Genomic DNA, 19278 nt, shown 5'->3' on the forward strand with positions numbered 1-19278 from the left:
TGTAGCTATAACTAACTCAAACGTGAAACCAGTGAGGAAGATCTGCTGCATGATGTGAGGCTGAGTCCTGGCTCAGAGCTCTTGGTCCTTGTGATCAGAAAGAGGGAGACATGTAAATGTGGTGGATGATCACCTGACCATAGGCTGTGTTATGTACCATGCTCCATGGTGTTATGGACTGCCATCTGCCAGGAAGGAGCAATCAGCAGGAAAGGCTGTGCTCTAGCACTGCAGGTCCACGGGACGGTGATGTGGCCTGAGCAGGCCACCACCATGAGCTTCTACCGTGCCCTTTACTGCAGGTACCTGCAGGGTGGGTTGGCCAGTTCTGGAGAACTCCCCACCGTCAACGTCCCTGTCTCTGCTTTATTTTGCATGATGGAAGAAGACAGCTGGTTTGTCTCCCAATGAGGAAATGACATGCATTGGTACCACATGGATCTCTGTGTGCCCTTCAGGTGCAATTATGAACGCCAGAGGAAGAATTTTGAGACAGCTCTGTGAGTGTTTCACACTCAGTTCCACATATATAGCAAAAGAAAGGAGCAGTTCCCATTGCTGGTTTTACAGCTCTGCTGTATGATTCCTTCTTTTGCCTCTTACCACTGACTCCGTGACTGTCATCATTGGTAAATTGTGTTTTGGCTGAAAACTAAATTTTTAACAAAAAACAGGGTTTTGGTTAAAAAAAAAAACAGCTTTGGTTGTGTGATGCAGGGAAACTCTAGATGTTTTTTTCCCTAATATTTAGAAGCAAAACAAGCTTTCATTTTCCTCGTTATATTGATTATTCTTAAATTTAAATGCAGCTCTAAAGAGTAGTAGAAAGAAAAATCTAATACTGTATCACAAGGACTAGCTTGGAGTGAAACTGTGCATTCTGGTTGCTGTGAAACACTTCACTTTTTCATTTTGCCAAGACAAAACTTGTCAGACTGATCCTTCTTCCTTTTTCTCCCCCTTTCCAGGATACTTTTTTTTGGATAATTGCGTGGTTTTACAGTTGAAACTTATGGGGGGAGACAGCCAGTACCATTAAGAAATAGACCTGAGTGAATCTAACGAGGTGTTTCTTTACATTCCTGTCCTCACGGCTGATAGAAGTTCAGTGTTGGACATTCATAGCTTTTAAAACTGTTTCTATGAGGAATAAAGCTTTTCTTTGAAGTTGAGGCTTTCATTATGTTAGCTGAATGTGATCAGGTATGCTTGACCTCTGGTAAAAATCAGTGTATGGGTACCATAATTTTTCTTCTTTAACACAAGCCCCAAGTTTTCATCCTTTCATGTGCCCTTCCTCCTACAGTATTTGCACACCCTACTGCATGTCTAAATTTGACCTGTTGGTGATGGCAGCCGTTGTTATGATTTTTATGGTTCTGCTTAATAAATTGGTATTAATTACGTTAAAACTGCATGAGTAGGAAAAAAGTGAACAGAAAAGGTACTGAAAATACAGCTGCGCCTTTGATAGCTGAAGTAGGCACTTTGTCTGCTAGGTTACAGACTCTGGTTATCATCTGTGGGAAGTGAAAGGTATTATTTTTAGCACCGGGGGGGGCTCCCATATTTTTCCATTAATGCACCAGAAACATATTGGAAATGACCAATACTCAAATGAATTTCAGACAAACTATATTCCCTACTGCACAGCAAGAACTCTATGCACAGGACCTTTGAGAAAAATAAGAGTAATTGTTGTATTTCTATTTTGACAAAAAAAAATACAGGGCAGACCATGTGATGAGCAGACTCTTATTTGGTGATGATAGCAACGAAGCAGTATTACAGATGTGGAATTCTTGTCACTGGATGGAAAGCTCCAGATCTGTAGTTTGGGGGGCGGGGAGATGGGATTGCAGCTCAACAGGGCTTTGGGAGGATAATGTGAAGACACCAAGTTACATGAGGTAAGAATGTGGCCCAGCAGAGACAGTTGGTCCTACACAGAAGCAAAGTTTAACCTGCATAAGTCCCATTTGCAGAGGAGCATATATGTTGTGTTAGGATGAATGTGTGTGCATTTCACCCTTTGAAAGGAGGCTGTCAGTTTAATGACTCAGTTTATGTAATTTCTCCCTATGCCACTGGCAGTCCACCATAGACCATTGCTCATGATCTGATGGAAGAATCTGGGTGGACTCTGTCCATGCTCTGAAACAATTATCCTGGTTACAGTCTTGGGAAATAGCCACGTAGATTTGTGCATATTATACCAGCTGCATACAATAAATAAAATCTGTCAATGTAACAGGAATGTACAGAACTGGCAGTGTGAGTGAAAAACAATGGATCCCACTAAATGCTACCAGCAAAGACTTTGGCCCTATGAGAGAAGGATAAACAGGTTTTGCAATTTCAGGTGGTGAAGAAACTAATTTTGTAATGTGTGACTCTGCAAGTGGAGTGACAGAGAGCGAGCACAGGGGTGGGATCTGCCAAGCATCATACAAAGTACACTGCTATGTAAAGGTGTTATTGTTATATAAGGAATCACTTCAGCAGGATGTGTTGGGGCAGTGAGGTGTCCAGGCCCCTTCACCCAAACATGGCTCTGCACATGCAGTTCAGGAGTTATGCTGTTATGGGAAAGCAGCACAGGGACCTGCTTTGAGAAAGTATCAGAGACAAACCCCAGGCTAACAAGGCAAACTTCCTAATCACCAGTGTTGCTGCTCCTTGACCAAAAAGTCATCAAGACCATTGACACTCTATCTCTCTACATATCTGAGGAACCTCAGATTCTTGCTGCTAACTTCCAGAAGAGAGCAACATAAATGTGCTTCAATTGATTATGAAGTCTGGACTCAAAAATGCCAAAGCGGGGAAGCAGTTTGCTTAAAACATTTTGTTTTTCTTTCTGAAGAGAAGATAGATATAGAATGACCTGAAAAACATTTGCCTTTCATTGCATTTTCTCAAGGAAAAAAGTTCTGAACAAGTCTAAATACTGTACTTCTCTTATTTTTTAACAAAATGCCTGTATTACTTAATAAAAAGTATGATAATGTTAATGCTTACCATTAACCCACCACCAAACTTAAAGAAGAAAAAATATTCCAATTTTAATAGAGAATTTTTCTACTTATGGAAATATACTTATTACAGCCTTTTGGTTAGGCTATTTTGGTAATATTTTTCGACACTGAGGAAGGGAAATCACAGTAAATTACCCTTCTCCCCATTTACTTCTCAAATTTTTTTGCAGCTAGTATTGAAGGGAATGTCACTGATGTGCATATACCAGTCACTGGTGATCCTAATACTCTCTTGCTACTGGTCTAATACACGGTATTGGACGTATCAATCAGCTTCACTGTGAATTAGTTTCTTTAATTTGAATATGATTATTAGAAAAAATAAGCCTGGATTAGCATTGTGAGATGATCCAATCCATCTCCCTACCCTAGGGCAAGACGCATTCTACCTCAGAGGAGTATTTTATGACTTTCTAGCTAATTTTCTGTCTTTAAAAGCTTTCAGTGATGGAGATATCACAGCTTCCCTTCAGCAATCTGTTTCAGTACTTCACTAGCCTGTAGCACTAGTTCACAGCACTAGACACTTGGTCCGCTTGTCTAATCTGGATCTCACTGGAGTTTGTCTTGTTCTCTATTCCATGCTGGCATGAAAAATGACTAATTACATTCCTTTTTGTTGAGTATTTTACCTACCAGAAAGATGTTTCTCCTACGCCTTCACACCTCTAGACTGAACATTTTAATTTCTTTTCACCTTTACAGGTCGTGCCTTCTAGGTCTTGAATTGTCATACTTCTCTTCATGAAGGGCTCTTATTTGCCGCCATCTCTCTTGGATCTGGGATCCAGGCCTAAATTTAATGTTCCAGCTGAAACCCCATGAACACAGAGACATCTGACATACCTGATCATCTGTGCTTCTCTTTGAAAGTGTCCATGAGTGGATTTGGATTGCTTTACGCTGATGACTCTGGTTCAACTCGAGCTTTTTCTGCAGAATTTCTGCCTCACTTATTATTCTTGATCTCATATTTGTGCCATTGATTATTCTGCCAAAGCGAGGCAACTTGTTTGTGTCTGCATTTATTTTCACCCAAGGAAATGTTAAATAACTCCTTTCCACTGGAATTGAAGATGACACTTCTGCTGCCCAGTTGGAATTTAAACAGGGAGGAACTGTCTGTGCAGGAACTTGGAAATGTTGGAAAGTGTGACCGGTCCTTCCAATACAAAGTGTTGTGACTGTAAAATACTATTTGAGCTTAGGGCTCACCTGATCAGCTCTCACTAGAACAGCTCAGGGTCCATCTGTTGTGAATAGCATCAGCACTCCACTGCAGCCATGCCATTTCTGCCAACATTGCATGGTCTTTGCAGGTCTCCTGTCAAAAAAGGAACCTAATATGAGCCTCTTGAGCTAATAAAATCATAGAAGGTTGCAGAACATGGTAGTTTGCCTGTAAGCTGGGTAGCATGATTAACAGCAGGCATTTAATTGTTTCTGGTGTCTTCAGTGATCAGCATCGGAATGGGCTAGTGCCTTCCAGCCCAGATTTACTGTTGACAGTGTACCATGTCACACCACTAAACTGTCTTGAAGGTGATTTCTGATCAGCACAATATCATGCAATTGCATTGCAATGATATTTTGTGATAAATAAAAAATCAACGGCATGCCTTAACTCACCAGCCATATACCTGCAGCGTGTCTTGGAAGGTGGTGGCCCTTCGCAGCAGCGCAGACCTAAAGCTATTGCAGGTTGGTGTAACTATGCACCAGTTGTGGGGAAATGAATGAGATAGCTTTTATTTCATTTTTCATCTTAGTAAAGAAGGGGGATGTTGTGAAACAGACACAATCTTTCATGTAGAAAAATCCCTTATGCTTTTCTTTGCTCTTCCCTTTTTAAAAATGTTTTTTATTAAATGAGGAAAAAACTTAAAGAATTTTCTTCTGTTATTATCTCTTTCATTCTTTTCCTTCCTCATTAAAATGTCATTTTGGGACAATCCAAGCCTTTGTATTTAACCAAAAAATGACATATTTTGTTTTAGCCGTGTTCAGCCCTTTTGATAGCATTGGTCCTTTTTTACACAAAAGAAATAGTTTTGACTGATAGCCCTCATGTAGTGTTTGGAGGACAATGAACTTGGGTCCTCCAGCATTTTTAGAGCTGTTTCAGAGCTACCTGTATTTTCCAGCTGAAATGATCTGTCAAATTGATTGGAGGGTTTATGGAATTTTCTTCTTATTCCTAAATATCACCTAGTAGGGGTAGTGGGAAGAAATACCTCCCTTGAATTCAGCAGGAGAGAAATCAAGGCACTTTACAGCCCCTTGGCTCTCTACTTCACTACTCAGAGTAACTTACTGTTGTGGTTCACTGTCCACCAGCTTTTATTACACAGGACTTTGTCATGTTGGTTCTTGTGGGGTGAAGGAATATGAAGGCCCTGTGCTGAGGATATTCCTTTCTGTGCCTTGGCTTCCCAAGTCTCCATGGCCAGTTTACTACCAGGGAAGTCTGGAGCTTACAGACCTTGATTGGCAGTGGCTGACAGATAAAGTTTAAGGTTGACTTCGATGCAAATCCAATTTTCCCTCTTTATTAGTGCTTCTTGAGTACTGTCTTGCAACGGTGAAGCTGGTGTGATTTACTGAGTGAATTTACACTTCAGTGGTGTGGCAAGAACTATGGTAATGAGGGAAAGCCAGCTTAGGTGAGCAGCAGTGCTGCTGCTGCCACTGTGACACCCTCCCAGCTGGCTCCAACGCCACGAGGGCCACACGCTGTTGTGGCACATCAGAAAGGCTCTGTGCTCTTCTCTCCAGGACTGGCACCTCTCAGTGAGTATCTGTGACACTGATGTGCCACTGGTAGCTTTGTGTGCATTGTTTGACCTCATTGGGTTGAGTTTTGGGGTTCCCACCATTTTACTGTGTGGTGTTGCTGAGCTGGGGTCATCCCTTACAACCAGAGGAAAAGAAGTAGCAGAATGAAATTTTCCTTTCTGTTTTCCTTTTTTTCCCAATACGAGGGCTGAGAGTCAAGCTAATGTGCTTGTGGGTTTTGATCATGTTTTCCAGTATTTATAAAAAATAAAATAAATTTTGAGTAAAATTTCTGGTTTCTTAAGACTTTTCTTCAAATTGGTTGCTTTTTATTTTCAAGGGACTTGCTAAAATTGTTTTAACCAATGCATTTTCAAAACATAGATGTACTTGTTCCTGTGTTTATTAGCCAAAAATAGCCTTTATAGCCTGGGAGTGATCTCTGAAATTGTTTTTACAAAAAGTGTTTTTAAATCAGTTTTTTTTTTTTTTCTTTTGAGGAAAAAAACCCCAACCCTTTGCTTAGTGCACATATTACCTTTGAGTGGTGTTCTGTTGTTTGTCACATCTTGTGCTGAAGTGTAAGGAGTCTACTCCTGCCGTATGTCAGAGTTGCTTGGAGTGGGAGAAGTAAAGACAACAAAGACCTCAGCTGTGGCTCTTGAGACCTCAAACTTGTTGGTTGAACCTCTGAATTCAATGCTGTGCAGAACAGCAGGTCATGACAAAAATGGACAAAAATCCAACATGTAGTTCCCCTTAGCCCTCCAAGCACAGTGTAAAGCAGGGGGCTGGGAAGACTGGACTGTCAGGAGTACTTTTTGTGAATCTTTTTCCTTGAAACACAAGTAGTTTCAGTGACATCAAAATGCTTGGTGGGAGCACAGGAGAGTCTCCAACCATATTACGAGAATTTCCTGAGTGGAAGTTGAGCAGCCTGATTTAAACTAGCAGGACAGAATGTGACCTGGTGTGGTTAATAAATCTATGCTCTGGGCACTTAGAGGCCAAGGGCAGAGTCAAACTCAAGTTTTTGCATAGAGTGATTCAGAAGATGAACAAGGATGTACCTCCTCCATCCCAAGTGGACACTTTAGCCAGTGTGGAGGTACAGATCACTTCTGTTAGACTTGTTCCAGTCTGTGTCAGTGACTAGTAGCTGGCCCAAGATGAGGTTGGAATATTTGCCTTGTGCAGGTCCCTTGTCCAGAAGTCATGCTGAACATGAGGCTACAGCTGGGCCTTTGACCCAGTAATGGCTACCTGTGGTGCTCTGCACTGAAAAGACTATGAAATGTTTTGCTTTTATCCGAATCTTGGAACATTTTGTAAACCTGGTAGTCTGTTTTCCTCAGAAGTAGTTTGGGAGTTCAGGACACAGTCTGCTGGGACCTGATGTTTTGTCATGCCTTTCTTGTTCTTTCTTCTTGTAGACCTGTTGAAACTGCTTTCCAAACAGTGCTGGGGACCCTTCCTTGTCCCGTGACTGAATGAATCTCAAGCAGATCTGAGACATTCAGCCCTTCTGTCTTATTGAATCTCATTTCCTGGTTTACTGAGGTCTTGCCTTTCTCATTTGTTGTAGTGCATTAATTTGGTTTATATTGTGTTTCATCGGATTTGTGATCACATAGTTTGTCCTTGCTCAGCTGAACCCAACCCTGTTCCCCTCCCACTTTATCCCTGATTGCGTGGTGTCGTGTCCCTGCCTCTGGCCATGCCCCCTGGGGAAAAAGCCCCGACATGGGCGCGGAAAGCTCTCTCTGGCCCCAGTGAGCCACGGGGGTGAACTGCAGCCAAGCAGGGCGGGACTCGAGAATAAAGCTGTTAAATCCCACCCGGTGAGAGAGAGCAGACTCTTTCCTTTTGCCATTGGCGGTCATCTAGTCTCATAAAGAAATACCACACTCATTGTTTTGAATTTTCCCTTAATCCACCCTTCAGTGTGATGTCAAATAACTTTTAAAACCCAAACATGCCACTTTAGCCTACCTTCAAATTTGGTCTGTAAAAACTGTAGGTATTTGCTGTGACTTCTTGCATGTGCATGATTCTATATGTACGTGCAAAACTTCCTTTGATGAAGAAACAAGGTTGCTTGAGGATTTTGTGCATAGTAGGTGGGTTGTCAGTAGCCACTATGCACATGGTAAAGAAAATTTGTATACGAAGGTAGCATTCTTCCTCAGACCCAGACCTCTTGCAGGGCTTAAACTTACATTTGAGGAACAGCTACCTGGCTTGTTTGGTTTGAACATCCTCCATCTACTCATGCAGGCAGATGGCCCTGATTTGTGAACCGATGACTTTTTTTTTACCTTTGGATAGTACAGCATAGAGGTTATTTACCTCCTCCTCTGTCTTCAAAGTGTTCCATATTGCTCACCTAAATTTACCCTCCTCTTCTTCATGCCAGTCTAGTCTTGGCTTACGTTTAGAGAATTTCCTTGGAGATTGGTCCATCCTATCTTTTATTCAGTACACATCATTGTTTTCGTGTCCAATTATATTCAACAGTGTCAATGTTGTATTAGATGTCAACCAATACATATTTTTCTTGAACACACTGGGCCACACTCCTATTGCTCATGGTAAAGCAAGACAGGACTTTCCCTGAGTGCTCTCTGTCCTAAGCAATCTCCATGGCTGCAGTGGCAAGTAGAACCCATGTCATTGGATCCAGTGCCTTGATTGTTGTGAGCTTCTCTGCACCTCTCTTTTGGGGAGGTTTATTTGCTCCCCAGCTGATCTTAAGATATCATGAAACTGTCCCCTCTGCAAGTCCTTTGTTTCAGGATGCTTGTACTGCATTTTTCTGCTCTTTATTCCTTTATTACCTCTTGCTGCAAAGTCCTTGCCTCACCTAATTGCAATATGGCTTGGATCCATCTGTATTCTTTCTCTGGGAACATTCCAGCTTGCTGCTCTCCTACCTTTCTTGGTTTGAGGCTTCACGCTTTTGTAACTTTTCATGAGCTTTGTGCAGCAGAGGTGAGTTGGAGTCTCAGCCCTTCCTCATCCCTCCCCACCTGTCCTAAGGTTGCATCTTGGGCTGCCCACCAGGCTTAAATATCTACTGCATGTGGTCATTGGTTTGTTTTTTTTTTAATTCAGTGCTTTAGACAAGATTATTTGGGCCATTAATGAGGTGACTTAGCTTAGCATTTCTGTCAAGCTGGCTTCTTTCCTGTTGCTGTTTTATCATCTTCACCCCACAGGTCTGTGTGGAACGGGTGCAGGACATTGTCCAGGGAGGTGACTGAGAAGTGTTTTGGCCTCTGGGGTGATGCTAGTGAAGACCACTTGAGTACCCTTCTCCACAAATGTGTGCCAGGCAGTGTTGGCAGGTCCTCTTGTTTGGTTTCATTTGTTTGCTTTTTGGGGATTTTTTTTTTTTTTTCCAAAAGCCAACAGTAACAGCAGCAGCTGTACGGGAATGGCACAGCCGCTCTATTCCTGGCCAAGAACCCTGTGAAATTAATCCACATCTCGCTGAAATCCTACCCTGCTTTCGGGTCACTGCCTCGTTCCGGCACTGCGGAAGGCAGGGATCCCGCGATGATTTATTACCAGCCCCAACGCACATATTATTATGAAATGAGTTTATTACACTCTAAATCTCCTGTTAATGTGCTACTGTTTTAATCCCTTTATCCAATTTTCAGTCTCTCAGGCTTGGCTGCTGTTCACTTGCACAAAACTCTCCATTCTGAAGGTTTTATTGTACGATATCCATATCCATTTATCCTGCTTTAAGGCTGCAGTGCTGAAGCTCTGTTGAGGAGGGGGAGCATGAGAAAGGAATGGGAGAAGTAGAAGGGGATGGGCCAGAGTCTGTGTGTGGAGAGAGGAAGAGAACAGTCTGGCTTAGCCTGTAAGGGCATAAAAAAGGGTGGAAGTGGATAGAGGAAGACAGTGGGGGGAAGAAGAGAACTAATTTTAAGGGGAGCAGCAAGGATAGCTACTGTGTGAAGGAGTGGGGAACCAAATTGAAGGCACTTGGGTAAATAAATCATGTAAGTGGATAAGAGAAGAAGGGACCTTCTCCTGTGTTTTGAGAGCACCGTGAATCAAACAGGTCTAGTAGTGGAGAAGAGAAGGAAGAAACAGAGCAAAGACAGAAAATGAAGAGGAACTGCAAAAGAAAGAGAGTGTGGAGGGATGGGAGGTGAGGAACATGAGTCTGAGTGGGAGGGTGGGAAGGAGGACACCTGAGGGAAAGGGCTGTTTGAGATCCAGGGTGGAAAGAACATGCTGTGGGATGCACAACAAAATGGTTTACTGCACAAAACATGGCAGTAAGAGACAATCACATTGCTGATTTCTGCATCTGTCAGAAACCCATCCCAACATGGACAGAAGGAAGTGCTTCATGGATCTTTCTGTGGGTTGGATCTGTGTTGCCCTGGGGAGGTGCCCCACAAAGATCAAAGATCAACTTTTCCCTCCTATGCCAATGTACTCAACCTTACTTTTTATCCTGGCTCCTCCAGCCTGGTGACTGTCCCAGCTAACTGTCTGGACATGGCCTGCTGAAAGGATGAGTTGATTCTTGACATTTCAGATCACTGGTTGTAAAGAATTTGCTCTGCAACGATGTTGGTGTGGCAGGTGATGAGTGCTGGGTACTTCCAATCAGTGCTTAGACCAGAGACATGGCTGCAGTACACTTAAGATGAGTAGATGGGTCCCAGAACAGATCCCTAGAGACAGCGCTCCACTCCACTCCCAAGTGCTGTAGTAGCTGCTATTTTCCTTTACTCTAGCTAAGATCTGATCTAGAGCCACACCCAGCACTGTGCAAAAACCATTACACAGACCTATGCTTATCCAGCCCTGCTGTTAATGCCAGCTACACGTGCACCAGAGTACAGAAGTTGCTTGGGCTATAAAGCAGCATTGCATCCCCCAGCTGGTGGTGAGAGACTTCAGAGCTGTCTGCATGCGGTTGCCTGTAGAAACGAGGCAGGATGTTTGGGTCCCACGCCTGGATCTGCTGTTGGCTTTCTGTAGCACCCAAGGTACTTTCAGTGCCACTATGTCCTGCCACAGGATGAGCACAATCATCCTGACCTATCTTGTCCTTTATAGGTAGGAAGGAATAGGTTGATGTACATGGGCTGGTACTTTGTAGCTGCCAACTGTGGCTTGCAGAAACGTGTGAGGAGATTTTTTTGTATATAACTCCCTAGGTTGCATTAAAAAATCACAACCATGAAGCATGATGATAAGTGTCTGAACTAGAAGGTTCCTATGCTGTTTTATGCTTTCCTGTACAGATCTGTGACATACTACACTGTCCAGTAGACACTTGTGCAGAATTCTGTGTTATGTTTAGCACAGAAGAGTTCATGGTAGAGCACAAGGTCATTAATCTTGTTTTTGATGAAATGCAAATCTTTATGGCTTTCCCCCAATACACTTCATTGTACTTTTAAGACAAAATAAGAACAAAATTATGCACAAAGTTTGAAAATTTAGATATAGGACAAGGGAACCCTAGCTAAATAAAACTCTCCAAAACTTCTCTGAGAGGAGTGGAAAAATCCCCAAACTTAACCCAGAATAAAGAGGCAAAGAGATTTGCTTAAAATAGCACAAGCTCTTGTGATGGAACTGCTGAGTAGCTAATGTCCTTGGCTTTTTTAGCTAGCCAGTTATTTAAAATAGCTCCTGCCCATAGTGTTTGCTTTATGGTGTTCTTCTTCTTCCTTCCACCTACTCTTTCATTTTCTCCAGAGAGGTATTTTATCAGATCTCGCCACTGAGAGTAGAAGAGACAGATTAAATGAGATGGTTAGGAGGCTAATGTTTTTCGGTCAATGAGAGGGATTCAGAAGCTGAAGAGGCTTCTTGTAGTTCAGCCCATGCTGAAGAGCTGCTCTTGTTGCACTTCTGGTGTGCACAGTGGATTAGTTGGGAGAAGGGAGTGGAAGGTAAGAGTTGGAGCGGAAGGTCTGATCTCACCATCTTGGGCAAGTAAAAAAGCTGTTCTTATGCCACAGTTTGCCTTCTCTGCAAGGTGATAGTGATGTGGTGGAGAGTACTCAGTGGATCATCCTGGAGCACCTGAAGAGGATGAGGTCTGTTAACAGCCAGTGTTCATCTGGATCTTGTTGCCAAGATAGGCTTTAGGTTTAATTGGCAGCAAAAGCCTTCCTCTGATCTTGATCAGGATTTCTTCTGGGTCTTGCCCTGTGTTTCATGGGGGACTGGTGAGCTGGACAGGAGAAGAATTAGAGAAAGCCATCCACAAGAACCAGTGCCTTGGTATTCATCCAGTGCACACACAGAGCAATCCTGCCAGGTCAGGATTTCACCAGGCCACCGATTCTGCTTTCATAGTGACACCCAGCTGACTTCATGGTGGCACTTCCTGAGTTCTGCCACTGAGCTCAGCAGATGGCTCTACCTTGCCTTCCCGGCCCTCTTCTTTCTCATCCCTCCTGCACCTTTCTCCACCCTTTGCCCTGCCTGGCTGTCTGCCCTGCTCCTCTGCCTGCTTGCTGCATTTTCCCTCTCCTCCCACGGCCCACTCCTCCTTTTCTCCCTCTCTTCCTGTGAGTCCAGCTCCTGCTTCCTTTTTGTCTCACACGCTCCCCTTCTCCCACATCTTATAGCCTCCCCCCACACTCCTGCACTCTCCCTCTCATGTCGAGGACTTGCCTCTACTCTCTGACACAGAAGCCTGTATCACTTCCAAGGCTCCTGCTGTCAGCTGGGGAATAGATAAAGATAAATGATATTATGTTAAATTCCACTTAATGACAAATTTTTAATTTTCTGAACATGGTCATTTTCTGGCTAGTGAATCAAGTGTAGGGAGCTAATTACATGAAGATCTGAACAAAAATAACTCCTAATTTTCAAGGATAATGGAAGAGAAATGTTGGAGATTAATGGCACTATTTATCTTTTTTAAATTTCTATCTTTCTCTGTGATAGCACTGCTCCCCAAGGAAAATATTCATAAAATGAAATTGAAGTCGTAACTTAATAGGTTATTAAAATTTTTGAGTGCATATCACTTTCCTTCCGCCGCACTGTAAATTTAAATTGAAGTTTGCGGCTCCTCGAGTCACCAGCGGAGTTTTTTTTATGATGGCACAATAGAGGGAAACATGCATCTTTGTCAGGAGGTATTTGCTATTCTAATTTTATGGCAGGCCGGATTATCAGAAAGGAATGTCAGAGCACGGGGAAGCTGACAACACTACAGCCTTCAGCCATGTGTTTCCATTAACGCCCAAAGCCGTCCAGGGGTTTCTCTGGACTGTTATTTTCCATTTCAGTCTTTTATCTTGATTTAAAGTGAGGGCGCCGAAAATTCAGCTCCTGTCATTTTTCTCACTCTCTCTCTTTTTCTCACTTTCTCCCTTCCCACTCCTTTTTTTCTTTTTTTCTTTCTCTGTCTCTGCTCACAGCCTCTCTTCCATATTTTTTCTTTTCTTTTTTTTTTTTTAATCCTCCCCACACAGTTTCTGGTGGTAGATTGTCTCTCTGTGTCCCCATCCCTCCCTCATGTGGCTGTGGTCCTGGTGTAAAGCTCCAGGGAGTGATGTCTGGGGATGGGGGTAGGGGGGGTAATTTTGCTTGGTTCTCTAGGACAGAGGCTGCCTTAAGGCTCCATCTAGGAGTGTGGCACCCAGGGCCTCCTGGGCAGTGCATTGTACCATGGTTTAAGCTGAGTATAAATTTGATGCCCATTTTGGCTGTGTCAGGTGTCAATGCCAGGGATAAGGTGCTCGGTGGCATCAGATCCTGTTTCCTCAGTGGGAGGCATCTGGAGCAATGGGCGTGGGCAGCACGTGAGGGAATACTCAGTCCTTTTCCACCAGTCTGTTGGATGGCCTAAGCCACCTCACCTCACTTCATCTGCCTTTCACTGCCTCTTACACTGCGAGGCAGAGTGTTCTTGTACTGCTCTTCTGCTGGAGTTTCCCAGCCACTGCTCAAGTCCACTGCAGGTAAAGGCACTCTTCAGCAGGGTTTCAATACACCAAGTATGGGGCTGACAAAGTGGGCAGCTTTGTTGGCACAAATTGTCTCCTTGAAAGTTTCCCTCATCACTGTGTGGCAGGCTGGACCTGCTCCTCTTTGGCCTTATCTCTTCTTTTTTAGCAGCAAGAACATCTTCACCTCTGAGGCTCTAAAGTTTTTAAACCATAGACAGCACAAAGCCAAAAAGCCTCTTAAAAGAAGGTTTATCTTTCTCTGAATTGCCAGACTGGTAACTGAAGTATCTGAGCCTGAACTTGGTCTGCAGGGATTCACTTTGGGCTTGTTCTGAATGGGAAGGGGACAAGGTGTTTCCACTGTCCCTGTCCCTGGCCTCCCATCCCATAGATGGGATTTTTCATGCTCTTTGTGTACAGGTGGAAAATTTGGGTTGATTTTTTGATGGGAGGTTTTGTTCAGCATGTCTAGAGCCAAAGCCAGTAAATTATGTAATAAAACCCCATTGGCTTTGGTGTAATTGTTCTTTTAATTTTTTTTTGCCTTTTGAGGTTGTTGAATCTGTTTGGTTTTCTTCCACTAAAGAACAGCTAAACCTCTACCCTCCCACACCTTTCCCTTCAAACTCATATCCCGTAAAATGTTATGACTCCAGATGCTGAAGCTGGAAGAGAAGCAGCAAGTATCAAAAGGTCCAGAACAAAGCTAGGAAAGCAGGCATCTACAGACAGCAACCCAGCTTTTTCCCAGGTCTGAAGGGATGATTACAGCAGTCTCACTTGGGTCTCACGGCTGTGTGTACCTGTGCCTGGGAGACAGAGTGCTGTGGTGCCCAGCGAGGGCAGTGATGACCAGGAATGAAAACTGCCAGCACCTCTGGTCATGACTGCCTGTGCAAACTGCAGGGCACACATCAACTCTCTTTGCTTCCTCAGATGTGGTCATGCAGCCATAACCTCCTTGAGCTGCTACGTGGAAGGGAACTGGATATGTAGCAGGCCCTCCTGGAAAATGTATCATGGAGGCACAATCCCAGTGGGAGCAGTGTCTGATTGATGGATCCCACCATCATCTCTGATGCCCAGCCTGCATGGGATATATGTTGCTTCTCCCATCTGTTCCATTCCGCTCATGGACAACAACATTCACCCAGTCCATGCTTCCTTTACCAGATCAAATGTCCACCCACATCTCTCCTCTGTCCTGCATCCCTCCTCTGAAGTGAAACTTTTGATTGGTTCTAGGTGAGAAAATGAGTAAGTTTTTTGTAGGATCCCAGTGAGGAAAATCCTGCAGAAGAATGAGGGGTGTTCTGGAGTTCTGCCAAGATGCAGAAAGCTGGAAGTTTGGCACTGCTGGTAGCAGGGCACAGGTTTCCTTCCTGCCCTTGTGAAACTGGCCAGCTCCTGACACTGCTCCCTGGTGCATGATATACTGTTAAGGCAAGAGGAAAGACTTTGGGGTTCAGGCATTTTCTTGTCAGCTCAACTTTGCACCCAAGAGAGCTCTTGTGTTGTGACTGTCCAAGGAATGCACCAGCCCTGCTCTTCTGTGCACCTCTGGGCTGGAGAGGCTGGACTATCCGTGTTTCCATGCACTGCTACATGATGCTCTTTGCACAGCATTAGAAATGGGTTTTGACAAGGAGCTCTGAAGTGCATTCCTACAGATTCGGACTTCTACCAGAATCAGGGAACAGGAGAGGTTCTAGCAGGGCCCACTCCTGCCCTGTGACTCAATGTGCTTGGTCTATGCCTTCTACCAGAGGTCTCAGGTTTGTCTTGGAGGTGACTGGTGATTTGCAGTTTGGAGAGGGGATAATGTGTAGACTCTCCTGGGCTGAATTTCTGTGACACTTGTGAATAGTTTGCATTTGATGAGTTTCCTCTCTTCTGCTCCTGTGTTCCCCAGCTGATGGCATGTGTCACAGTGTACCAAGGAAGACAAGCAGCCTGCTTGGGGGACCGTGGTACACCTGTCTCCACTTCTCAGGCGCATCTCTGAGAGGTTTTGTAAATGGCTGCCAGGCTTCTCCCCTGCCTCAGTTTCCTTGCCTATGTGATGAGGATAAAGGATTCTTTCCAGAGGCACCTGAGACTTTTACCTCTTGATCTCTGTGTGACATTCAGAGTCCTGTGGACTGCGGTGGAGACATGCTAACCCGAAGTTAGACCTTGCACGTATCATTGTGTCCTCCTTTCTCTCACCCCCACCTTTTCTGCAAATGAAGTGGCTTTGGAAAGTAAGGGTCCTTAAGGGATGAGGAACAAAATAAATGGGTTTACATTTTTCCAGCTTCTCTTATTTTCTTTGCCCATAAGGACTCTGAGTAATAAATGAAACACGACTGCTATCTGTATGACTGATCTATTTGTATAATTCTGTCTATGGACTCAGACCCCAGAAGACACATCCAAAGAGGGAGTGTGTAGGTGGGAGGTATTTATCACCGATAGAAACTTCTCTGTTGGTGTTGATGACAGCTCTTTTCCTAACATGTGGGGAAGGCCAGGACTTGACTGCTGAAGATGTGAAATCTCCTGGGGAACAGTGGCGACAGAATGGAAGTGGGCCGTAGGAGAGAGTGGTTTTGGTCCCTGAGAAAGCACCAGTGACTGAGATGCTGCACTGGGTTGGCACAGGAAGATGCTGGTGGACAGGATGTGTGACGACAGGAGGTCCATGCTAATGTAAATCAAGACTCTCCATTGTGCCTGCAGCGTAAATCAGCAATGTGCCCTTTGTCATCGCTGGGCCGGCCGGTCTTGCCTAGGCAGGCGCTGGTGGCTTTCTGAGCTGCCTTCTTTCAGCTTTTCCTTTCGCTGCCTTCCTCCCCTCACACCTCGTACTTGATTTGCTCTTATTAAATTGATACATAGATGTGATCTGGCTGGGCCATAGTAAAGCAGCCCCGACCCTGGGAGGGAGAGGAACATCCTACCTCCCTTTGCCAGACAACGAGGCCAGTCAGCCTTGGGTAATTGAGCTTTAATAGACTCTGAGAGGGGTGTAGCTCTCCAGGGAGCAGCCTCAGCTGGCAGCCCAGGGGGGACGGTGCCTATTGAAAAAGGCTTTTGCCACAGTGAGGAATGGTCTCAACTCCGTGCCGACAGACGAGGCAGAAAAATTATCAACAGGAAACACTGAACTCAGACAGTGCTCCTGTGTGAGTGAGCAAGCTGGAAAACTTTCACGTGGAAGTCTCAGGTCTCTGAGTAAGAATGTACACTGGCATTATTCGATGCTTGATTTCTGCAGCCCTCTCCCCCTCCTCTCCGTTTCATGTGCACTTTCCATGTGGTCTGTTCACTTGTGTCTGCTTTTCTTTGTCTCCTGGGACATTCTCACTCTAGGATATTTTTATTTTGATATAAAGATATTTATTGAGGTCCCTCAATCTCAGTGAGAAAGCAAATCATCCCTGAAGACTGAACTTCGTGCCACAGGACTATTTTCCTGATGGGCAGATAAGAAATTCTCCAGCTGGAGATGTGAAGGAGGATGTGATGGACAAGCCAGACTCCAGCATTGCTGACTTCTCCCAGTCAAACTCACTATCTGATTAAGAGAAAAAGTCTTTGAAAGAAAAACAGCCTGCAGAATTTCAAATGAATGAAAGCCCAAACCAGAGGCACCTGGCTGCTACTCCTGTTTTCTGGTGGAGCTGGAGACCAAGTGCTGAAGATCAGCTAAGCACAGAACACAGCAACCCTACCTCTGGGTCCTTTGCCCCAGCAGAGAGTGACATCCTCATGTGAACATTGTCCCTTCTCTTCACAGGCTCTCTCATTAGAAGGATAACACTGCTTCATCCAAGTATTGGTAAGATCCAGGTAGGATAGAGATTTACCTCACCACTAAGATTGTTTGTCTATTAAGTTTATGAATTATTCTCAGATGTATTACCAGGTGATCTCCAGATGTGACTTCTGCTCATTAGACGTGGTTGTTGTTATCAGGTTTCAGGTGATGTTCCATGCACTAAGAGCACTTTCTCTGGTGTTTTGTGACTTAGCACACATGTGATACCTGTTCCATGAACAGCACCCCCTGTATCATGGCAGGTACCACTGTGCTCCTAAGCCAGTGTCATGCAAGTTCACCTTCATTTGTGGGGATGCCTTCACATATATTCTGCAAAAGTGTTTTTGTTGGCTTAGAGGTCACACACACTTTCCAGCTCATCTGATTTGTGTCTTTCACCTGGAAGCACATCCACTTCTGAGTAAATTCCACAGCCATTCTGACCAAGCCTGGGTTTAGATTGGAAAAAAGGGATGATGTGTGAGTGTTTGAACAGCACCGAGATGAAGGTATGTATGTGGATTATTTAGGCTGGGACATATTGGCAATGAATGAAATAAATACATAAATTAAGAATACTTAGCAAATACTATCTGCAGCCCTTAAAACACCTCCATGTAGATGGAATTGTATCTAGGCAGGATTTTTTTTTCCCCCAACGAGAATTTGTAAACTGCAGTTACTTCTGCTCCAAAATGGCATAAGAACTAAAAAAAAATACTATGTTTTCACAAAGGAATAATTTGATTCTCATCCTGAACCTATCTCCCTTTTCCTATACACTAGTCCCAAAATTTTGTATCGGATAAAATGAAATATTTTGTTCCCAGTGCAACTTTTTACCATTTGAAAGTCACTTTTAAGCCTAAATGGTCTAGAACTTTAAAATGAAAGTAGTTTTCAATCATAAAACAAATGTTTTTGTTTATAAAATGTTAGAGCTGGATGTTGCCATGATTCCACAGCTTTTTTGTTTGTTTGTTTGTTTGTTTTGTTTTTTGTTTTTGTGGTCCCCCCTGAAATTGCTTCACAGAGAGAAAGTTGTTAGAAATTGACCCCTCCCTTTTGTTTTAATGAACTTATACTTTTAGAAGTAAGAGGTTCTCATAGAAAATCTGAACACAGCAATAGGGGGGAAAAAATTATGTTACATAGTGTCAGCAGTTCTGAACTTTTTTTTTTCCCCCAACATTGTGTCCTGATGAATTGTGACCTTTAAGCTCTGGGGGAAAAAAATTAAACTCTCTCTAAATCTTTTTGGAAACTAGAGTGCAATAGATTGAGTTGTTCAAAGGTGTGTGAGTACGTGACCCTATCCTTCTAGAAGATGTCATTACTTTTTTTAAATCAATCTCATGATTTTGGAATGAGGGGATGGTCTTATTCATCATTTTTAAGTGCTCAGTTTTAACAATACTGCATTATTCCCAGATAGCAGATGGGAAAATGGAGAAATGTGGTGAATTGCCAGCAGCGGAGCCAGAAATAGAACCCAGATGTCCTGGTCTTGTGTCGAAGCTCCCTGGTCTCTCCAGGAGGGCAATGAGGAGGCTGCAGCGCCGGGGGATCTTCCAGTAAAAAGCCAAGCCCCGATGGGCAGGGCGAATCACCTCAGCTCACCGATGGGTTGTGAGGCACCGGAACCTTGTCCGTCTGTCTGTCAGCAGAGCCCAGAGGAGGCAGACAGCGTGCCAGGTTTGCGTGT

At 43.9% G+C, this 19278-nt stretch overlaps 1 long non-coding RNA gene across 1 annotated transcript in view; it reads left to right on the forward strand.

Moving 5' to 3' along the window:
• LOC120755987 (uncharacterized) overlaps window positions 1-4811 on the forward strand; it is a 40133-nt gene extending 35322 nt beyond the window's left edge. The window contains exon 3 of the long non-coding RNA XR_005701972.2: window positions 3744-4811. This is a non-coding gene — a long non-coding RNA (uncharacterized LOC120755987). The remainder of the gene's footprint in view (window positions 1-3743) is intronic.
• Window positions 4812-19278: the final 14467 nt, after the last annotated feature.

Source organism: Hirundo rustica, chromosome 8 (genome assembly GCF_015227805.2).
Source record: "Hirundo rustica isolate bHirRus1 chromosome 8, bHirRus1.pri.v3, whole genome shotgun sequence".
Classification (NCBI taxonomy): Eukaryota; Metazoa; Chordata; class Aves; order Passeriformes; family Hirundinidae; genus Hirundo; species Hirundo rustica.